Here is a 9,811-nt window from a genome sequence, read left to right as displayed (position 1 = left end):
CAAAGAAGTTGCTGCCTCTGTTCTCCTCTAGGATTTTCATGGATTCCTATCTCACATTTAGGTTGTTCATCCATTTGAAGTTTCTTTTTTGTGTATGGTGGAAGAAAGAGTCCATTTTCATTCTTTTGCAAGTTATTGAACATAGTCTTGGAAGTCCTGGTCTTTGCATCTATTTGAAACTGCACTGTGCTTAAAACCATGTATCAAGTAACATATTCCCTTCATTAAGATATGAGGATTGTTGTAACTGTCCCTCAGGACAATGTATTACTTAAAATATAACTTACAAGAAATTGTACTAGCCATCAAGCATGTTTAGATACAGCCTTAAGAAAAACATATACTGGCAACAGGCCTCTGGGGGAGAGGATGATATATGTCCTTGAAGCTGAGCAGCTGGGGATGTCTGTCTCACTCAGGGTGGAATGCCACCTGCTTCATTTTTCCATTATCTCCCCTTCCCCAGAGAGCACCCGTGGCTAATTAGATGATCCCTTTGAATGTGATTGCTCAACTATAATCTTTATACTGCTCGACCAGATATATTTTACCTTGCTTCTTGTTTACCTACAAGGCATATGATTAATGTGTAGCCTTCTTTGGCTCCTTTGTTGATTACTGTCTGTATTTAATAAATACAGGACTGAGGAGTTGTTCGGGGCAACAGTCTTTTCTACTGTTGTCCCCTGCTCCGTTTCTCTTGCAGTTGACTTGTTTTTGCCTCATTCTTCCCCTGTGTGCCATCAGGAAGTGACAGATTGAAATGTGATAGAAGTGATAGAATGTGTAGAACATTAGGAAAAATCCATGTGTTTACCTCCTTGAAAGTACACTCTGCTTAAAGTGTCCTTGAATTAACATCTTCTTTTCATTTGAACATTATGTGAAGACACATTAGCAAAAAACAAAAAGTTCTTAACTTCTTGAAAGTACTCTGTGCTTAAAGCATTGGTTAAGTAACAACTTTTTCTCACATATATGTTCATAAACTTAGGTTTATAATCCCTAGAAATTGGTCATGTACTTCATTCCTTGAAACTATAACATCTTTAAGCATCTTCAAGAAATATCAGTTTCATAAAGTTAAGAAGTGTTTTCACACCTGTAGATTTAACACAATGAAATGCCAGGTGCGTACATTCTTGAAACTACACTGTTTTTTTTATCCATACGTCAACGGACATCCTCTTTTCCTTAGAACATCTGTTCTATTTTATGTGGCTAAGACTACTAAAAGCCATTGGTTGAACTCCTCATAACAACACTGTGTTTAAACCAATTGTCAAGGGACATCTTCCTTTCATGAATATATAGTGTTTTTTGAAATTATGTGTAAAAGCATTAGGAAAGGCGTGAGCTTATCTTCTTGAAACTACACTACTTAAGTAGCCAATCAAGTAACATCGTTTTCACTCAGATGTGTGTCTGTGCATACATAGTATAAATGTATACATAGTAGGGAACCCCCTCAAAACTTCATTGTGTTTAAAGTGTCCCTACAGTAACAACATCTTTCTGTCATTAAGACACAAGTTTTTGTGTGTGTTACATTTCCAAGATGGCAGAGTAGTAGGGGGATTGAGAACTTGCAGTGTCCTTCAAATACAACTAGATCAACATTCAACTCTTTTGCACAACTAGGAAGAGAATTGGAAGAGTAAGGAAACAATCTGTATAGTTGGAGAGAGGGAAGGAAACAAATCTGTACAGTTGGAGACAGAGGCAAGGTTCAAAGCCCTGAATTAGGAGATTGGAAAGCCATGTAGCCCAGAGAGGGAGGAAGCCCAGTTCACAGAACAAACTCAGGAAGGGGGAGCAAGTTGGAAGGAGTGCAGCACAATAAGTTGAGGCAAGGAGATCCTTTGGATCCCTCAGAGAGAAATTGCTGCCCTTCCTGGAGGGCATTTGGCAAGATTTGAATTAGATTATATGATATTGGACTGAGTTCTCATGAGATTTGGAATGAGATCGGGTGAGGTTTGGATGAGATCTCATGAGGTTTGGATGAGTTATTTTGAAATATGGGCATAGATTGGTGAGATTTGGATGTGACCTTGTGAGATTTGGCATGAAATTTGAAGAGATGTGCTTGAGATCTCAGAATATTTGGAATGAGATCTGGTGAGATTTGGATGAGGTCTCAGGAGATTTGGAAGAAGATTTCATGATATTTGGGTAGAAATCTCCCAAGATGAGCCTGAGATGTCACAAGATTTGGACTGAGGTCTCATGAGATTTGGGTAGAAAGCTTGTGAGATGTTTGAGAGGTATCACGATATTTGGAATGAAATCTGGCAAGATTTGGATGAGATCTCATGAGATTTGGTGAGAAATCTCACAAGATGTGTGTGAGATCTCACAAGATTTGTACTGAGTTCTCACAAAATTTGGACAGCGATCTCATGAGATTTAGTCTAAGATCTCATGAGATTTGGGTAGAAATCACATGAGATGTGCCTGAGATCTCAGGAGATATGGACTGAGATCTCATGATATTGGGAATGAGTTCTCGTGGGATTTGGACAGAGATCTCAAGGGATTTGGACAGAAATCTCATGAAATTTGGATCATAATCTTGTGAGTTGTGCCTGAGATTTTGCAGTATTTGGACTGAGATTACACAAGATTTGGTGTGAGATATCACGAGATTTGGACAGAGATCTCATGAGATATGGACAAAGATCTCACAGAACTTGGACTAACATCTCATGAGATTTGGGTACAAATCTTGTGAGATGTGCCTGAGATTGCAGGAGGTTTGGACAGTGTTCTCGCGAGATTTGGACTGAGATCTCATGAAAGTGAGACAGAGATCTCACAATATTTGTACATAAGATCTCACAAGATTTAGATGTAAGGTCTCTAGAGATTTGGACAGAGATCTCACAAGATTTGAACTAAGCTCTCATGAGATTTGTGTAGAGATCTTATAAGATGTGTCTGAGATCTCACAAGAGTTGTACTGGGGTCTCAATATTTGTACTGAGATCTCATGAGATCTTGCCATTTATAATGATATTAATGGAGCTAGAGGGTTTTATGCTAAATGAAATAAGTCGGTCAGGGAAATGTAAATACCATATGATTTCATTCATAGTCACTCATATGTGGAATTTAGGAAACAAATCTGATGAACATACAGGAAAGGGAAAAAAGAGAGAGAGGAGAAAACCATAAGAGACTCTTTTTTTAAAAAGAATTTATTTATTTGACAGAGAGAGATCATAAGTAGGCAGAGAGGCAGGCAGAGAGAGAGGGGGAAGCAGGCTCCTTGCTGAGCAGAGAGCCTGATGCAGGGCTCAATATCAGAACCCTGAGATCATGACCTGAGCTGAAGGCAGAGGCTTAACCCACTGAGCCACCCAGGTGCCCCAAGCCATAAGAGACTCTTAACAATAGAGAACAAACTGAGGGTTGATGGGGGGAGGTAGGTGTGGGTGGGCTAAATGGGTGATGGGTATTATGAAGGGCACTTGTCATGGAGAGCACTGGGTGTTATATGTAAGTGATTAATCACAAAATTCTACTTGTGAAACCAATAATACACCATATGTTAAGTAACTAGAATTATAAATTAAAATTTGGAAGAAAAAATTCAGTGAACTTGTATGATGAAAACACTCAACAAACTAGAAAGAAACTACTTCAATATGATAAAGCAATTAAGAAAAGCTTATGAATAACAGCTTACACAATTTAAAAAATTTTCTCCAAGATTAGAAACAAGACAAGAATGATGTTTTCACCATTTCTATTTGACACAGTTTTGGAAGACCTAGTCAGAACAATTAGGCAAGAAAAAGAAATAAAGGGCTTCATTTGGAAAAGCCGATGTAATATTAACTCTGTCACATATTACATGGACATGTATGTAGGAAAACCTAAATAATCTACAAAAAATCCTTTAGTATTAATAAATTCATCAAATTTGCAGAATACAAAATCAACACAAAAATTAGTTTCATTTCTGCATATTAATAAAGAATAATATGAAAAGGAAATTAAAATTGATTCCAGTAAAAGATGCAAATTATTTCATCAAAAACATGAATTGTCTTGGGAAGGTGAGATTAGAAATATACAGTTTTAAGGTGCATTCAAAGTTAAGCTGATATCAGCTTAAAACTGACTGTTATAAATACAGCCTATTTGATGTAATAATCCTATAGTGGATACACAAAAGATAAAGAGAAAAGAATCAAAGCATACCACTATAGATAAAAATCAAGTCAAAAAAGAAGAGACAGAGAGAAGAAAGAAAGAACAAAAGAATTACAAAATAGCCAGAAAATGATGAACAAAATATCAATAGTAAGGCCATACCTGTCAATAATTAAATATTACCGGACTAGCTTCTCTAATTTAAAGCCAGAGTGGCTGAATGAATTATAAAAAAAAGATATGAACCAACTCTATGCTTCTTTATTATGTTCAGTTAGCCACTGTATAGTACATAATTAGTTTTTGATGTAGTGTTCAATGATTCATTAATTAAGTATAACACACAGGACTCATCACAGCACGTGCTCCACTCAATACCCATCACTCTGTTACCCTTTCCCCCCACCCTCCTCTCCTCTGAAACCCCCAGATTGTTTCTCGGTGTCCATAGTCTCTCACAGTTTAACTACATGTTTTGTATAAAAGAGTCACTTCAGCTTTAAGGACATACACACATTAAAGGGAAGAAATAATATTTCAAGAAAATGGAAAACAAACAAACAAAAAAAGCAAGGATAGATAACTCTACTTATATCATAGAAAATAGACTGTAAGCCAAAGACTTTAACAAGAGGCCAAAAAAGGTCACATACAATGCTAAGTGTGTCAATCTAACAAGTCATACATGTAAATATTTGTGCACATAAAAAATGAACACCTAAACATATAAAACAAGTATTAAAAGCCCTGATGGGAGAAATAGAAGGACATACAATAATTGCAGGGATTTTTATACTCCACTTTCAACAGTGGATAGGTCAGACAGAAAATCAATTACAGAACATTGAACTTAAATGATATATTAGTCCAAATGGACTTACCAGACATTTACAGAACATTGCAACCAACAGTAGTAGAATAAACATTCTTATCAAGCACATATGGAACATCCTTAGGGTATATCATATATTAGACCACACAGTATATCTTAAGAAATTTTAAAAGATAAAATCATATTGAACATCTTTTTTTGATGCAATGATATAAAACTAGAAAATAATTACAGGATGGAAACTGGGAAATTCACAAATATGTGGAAACCAAGCCACATGCTGATGAACAATCAGTAGATTAGAGAAGAAATCAAAAGAGAAATAAAAAAAAATCTTGAGACAAATGAAAATGGAAATAGAGCATATCCAAACTGATGGGATTCAGCAAAAGTGTGTCTAAGAGGAAACCTTATAGCAATTAAAATGCTAAGTGAAATAAGTCAATCAGAGAAAAACAATTATCACATGGAATCACTCATATAGGGAATATAAGGAATAGTGCAGAGAACAACAGCAGAAGGGAGGGAAAACTGAAGGGGAAGAAATCAGAGAAGGATAAAAGCCATATGAGACTCTTGAATCCAGGAAACAAACTGAGATGAGCACTGGGTGTCATATGCAAATAATGAATCATTGAATATTATATAAAAAACTAATGCTGAACTATACATTAGCTAACTGATTTTAAATTAAAAAAATAGATAATAAAAATAAAATAAAATAAAATAAAGATCCTAAATTAAACAAACTAACATTAAATATGAAGAAACTATGAAAAGAAGAACAAAGTCCAAAGTTCATAGACTTAAGGAAATAGCAAATATAAGAGTGGATACAAGTCATATAGACACTAAAAGGCAATAGAAAAGATCAATAAGCAAAGGGCTTCTTAAAAACAGATAAAAAAATTGATAAGCATTTACTTGGCACACCAAGAAAAAAGAGGGTTTGAAGAAATAAACTTTTTAACTTAAATTCAATTAAAGAAATAAAACGTTAAATAAAAAGGAGACCTGTTACAAAAGTTAGCACACAAATAACAAGGATCAGAAGAGACCATTATGAACTATTATAAAGCAACAAATTGGATAACCTAGACAAAATGGCTAAATTCCTTGAAACATACAACTTACAAAGATGGACTCATGAAGAAGTAGAAAATCTGAATAGGCCAATGTCTAGTAATCAGTAATCAAAAACCTACCAAAAACAAAAAGTCCAGGACCAGATGGCTTCACTGATGAATCGTACCATGCATTTCAAGAAGAAATAATACCAATACTTCCATAACCTCCTAACAAAATAGAAGAGGAGGGAACACTTCAAAACTCATTTTATGAGACAAGCAGGATCCTGACACCAAAAACAGACAAGGACACTGCAAGAAGAGAAAATTATATGTCAGTATTCTTGATTAATATAGATACAAAATCCTTCAACAAAATATTAGGGAACCAAACTCAATAAAACAAAAAATATGATACACCATGAACAAGAGGGGTTGATACTAGGAATACAAGGATGGTTCAACACCTACAAATCAATCAATGTGATATACATCATTAGTAAAATGAAGTATAAAAATCACATGATCATCCCAATGGATGCAGAAAAATCACTTAACATAATGCAACATCCATTAATGATAACAACTCTCAACAAAGTGATTGTAGACGGAGTACATCTCAACTTAATGAAGGCCATATATGACAAGAACACAGCTAACATTGTACTTAATGGTGTAAAGCTAAAAGCAATTTTCTAAGATCAGGAAAAAGACAAGGATGCTCAGTCTCATACCTTTTACACAACATCATAATGGGAGTCTTAGCCAAAGCAGTCAGCCAAGAAAAATAAATAAAAGACATCCAAGTGCTCGCTTCGGCAGCACATATACTAAAAAAAAAAAAAGACATCCAAATTGGACAGGAAAAAGTAAAACTGTCTATTTCCAAATGACATGATATTTTATATAGAAAATTTTTTATATAAAAATTTTATATAAAATTTTATATAGGGGCACCTGGGTGGCTCAGTGGGTTAAAGCCTCTGCCTTCAGCTCAGGTCATGATCTCAGGGTCCTGGGATCGAGCCCCGCATTGGGCTCTCTGCTCAGCAGGGAGCCTGCTTCCTCCTCTCTCTCTGCCTACTTGTGATTTCTGTCTGTCAAATAAATAAATAAAATCTTTTAAAAAATAAAATTTTATATAAAAAATTCTAAAGACTCCACCAAAAAACTGTTAAAATAAATGAATTTGACAAAATTGCAGGATCAGGATGAATGTACAAAAATCAATTGCACTTCTGTACACTCAAACAAATTATCAGAAGGAGAAATTAAGGAAATTATCTGAAATATGATTGCATTAAAAATATCTAGGAATAGATTTATCAAAGGAATTAAAGGTCAATGCATAGAAAACTATAAGACACTAATGAGTGAAATGGAAGAAGTCACAAATAAAGGGAAAGATATTCTATTTTCATGGACCAGTAGAATTAATACTGATAAAATTCCATACTATCCAAAGGAACATACAGATTCATTCAATCTGTATCAAAATTCCACTGGCTTTTTCATAGAAATAGAAAAAGCAACCCTAAAATCTGTGTAAAATCACAAAATTTCCTCAGTAGCCAAAGCAATCTAGAGAAAGAAAAAAAGTTAGAAGCACTATACTTCCTGATGTGAAACTATATAACAACTAAGTAAACTATATAAAGTCTGGAGTAATCAAAACAGAATGGTATTGGCATGAAACTAGGCATCTACAACAACAGAACAGAATAGAGAGCTCAAAAATAACGCCATGCATATATAGACCATTAATTTATGAAAAAGGAACCAAGAATGTACAATGGGACAAAGATAGTCTCTTCAATGAAAGCTGTTGAGAAAACTGAGCAGCCCCATACATGAAGAAGAAGAGGAGGAGGAGGAAAAGGAAGAGGAGGAGGAAGGGGAGGAGGAAGGAAGAAGAAGAAGAAAAAAGGAGGAGGAGGAGGACAAGGACGAAAAGGAGGAACTGTTATCTTACATCATACATAAAACTCAAATCAAAATGGATTAAACATTTGAACAGAAGTCCAGAAACAATACAAATCCCAGAGGAAAACACAATAGGTAAATCACCTGACATTGTTGTTCAAAAAGTTTTTCTTAGATTTGACATCAAAAGAACAAGTAACAGATGGTAAACAAACAAACAAAGACAGAGAGAGACTATTTCAAAATAAAATCCTCTGTACAACAAAGGAGACTATCATCAAAGTGAAAAGGCAACAGACTAATGAGAGAAAATATTTCTAAATCATATATTTAAAAATGGGTTAGTATCCAAAATATATAATGAATTCATGCAATGCAAGAGGAAAAAAATCTGAATAAAAAATGTATAGAAAATCTGAATAGATATCTTTCCACAAAAGATGTACAAATAGCTAACAGGTGCATAAAAAGGTACTCAACATTACAAATCACCCAAGAATTGGAAACCAAAACAACAAAGAGGTGTAATATGACATCATGCCTGTCACAAAGGCTATTATCAAAGGACAAGAAAGAACAAGTATTGTTGAAGATTTGGAGAAAAGAGAATCATCATATATTATTGGTGCCTACCCTATGTAAAAGAGTATGGGTGATGTTAAAAAAAATTAAAAATAAACCTCCATCTGATCCAGCAATTCCACTTATGAGTATTTATCTGAAGGAAACAAAATCACTGTCTCGAAACAATGTCATCACCCCTTGTTCAGTTCAGAATTATTTACAATGGCCAAAACATGGAAACAATGTAAGTGTCCATCAACAGATGAAAGGATGAAGAAAACCTGACAAAGACCACAGAGTAGGATAAGGACCCTAGGCTTGCCTCAGCCCTCAAACACAGCTAGATAAATACCAAGTCATTCCAAATAGCCAAGACATCGATCTGGGACCTGACAGAACTGACTGCACAACTAGAGGAACTGAGGAGGCCAGAAAGTGGAAGGTAAAAGGTGTGGAGATGTGCATTTGGGGAGAAAGGGATCAGAGGTGCTGCAGAGGGGAGGTCACCCTCATTGGAGAGAAGCATGAGAGAGAGGAGCACACAAGGGATTGCACAAGGAAAACACTTCCCCAAAGCCATTGGCTGGGAAAACAAAAGAGGCTGATTTTTGTGAATCTTTACAGCTAGTGGGGCTCAAATGATAGACTTTCAGAAGTCTGCAGCATGCCTGAGGGCACTGCAGTTCTCCTGTAGAAAAGGCAGGCAGGTAACCCAGGAGCAGACACCTCTATCTGAGGATCGCCTAAGATACACTGGGAGAGACGGTTCCCCCTCCTTGGAGCACATCCAGGAGAGGTGGCCTTGCCTCTCTTGGAATAAAAGAGCAATAAAAGAGCTGGTTGGTGCCATTTCCCTCCCCCGCCTCTCAGCATAGGCACAGAGACACCTGCTGAGGGTGGTTAAGCTGAACCCTGGCTCTTTGATGTGCTTGTTCCAACCCCCACACTCCTGTGCCGTGGTGCGACTGCCCCACTGGGTCAAACCTGCATCAATCCCAGTGTGGCGAGACCCACCCCTGGAGGACAAGCACAAATCCCTACCACACCAGCTCCCTAAAGTTTGGAGTTTTAGAAAACTCAGCTGGCCTGGCTGGGATAGAGCCCAAAAGTACATTACATATCTCCAGGCAGACAAGCAACCTGGACACAGACAGTATGAGAACAGCGATCAGAAAAATTGCTAGCATGCAGTGTGAGAAATTGTTTGCTCTTCTAGGAGGGCTTCTCTAAGAACAGCAAGCACAAACTCCCTCTCCAGGGACAA

This window comes from Lontra canadensis, unplaced genomic scaffold, assembly GCF_010015895.1.
Source record: "Lontra canadensis isolate GAN:19392208 unplaced genomic scaffold, GSC_riverotter_1.0 scaffold210, whole genome shotgun sequence".
NCBI classification, from domain to species: Eukaryota; Metazoa; Chordata; class Mammalia; order Carnivora; family Mustelidae; genus Lontra; species Lontra canadensis.
This window is presented reverse-complemented; position numbering follows the sequence as displayed.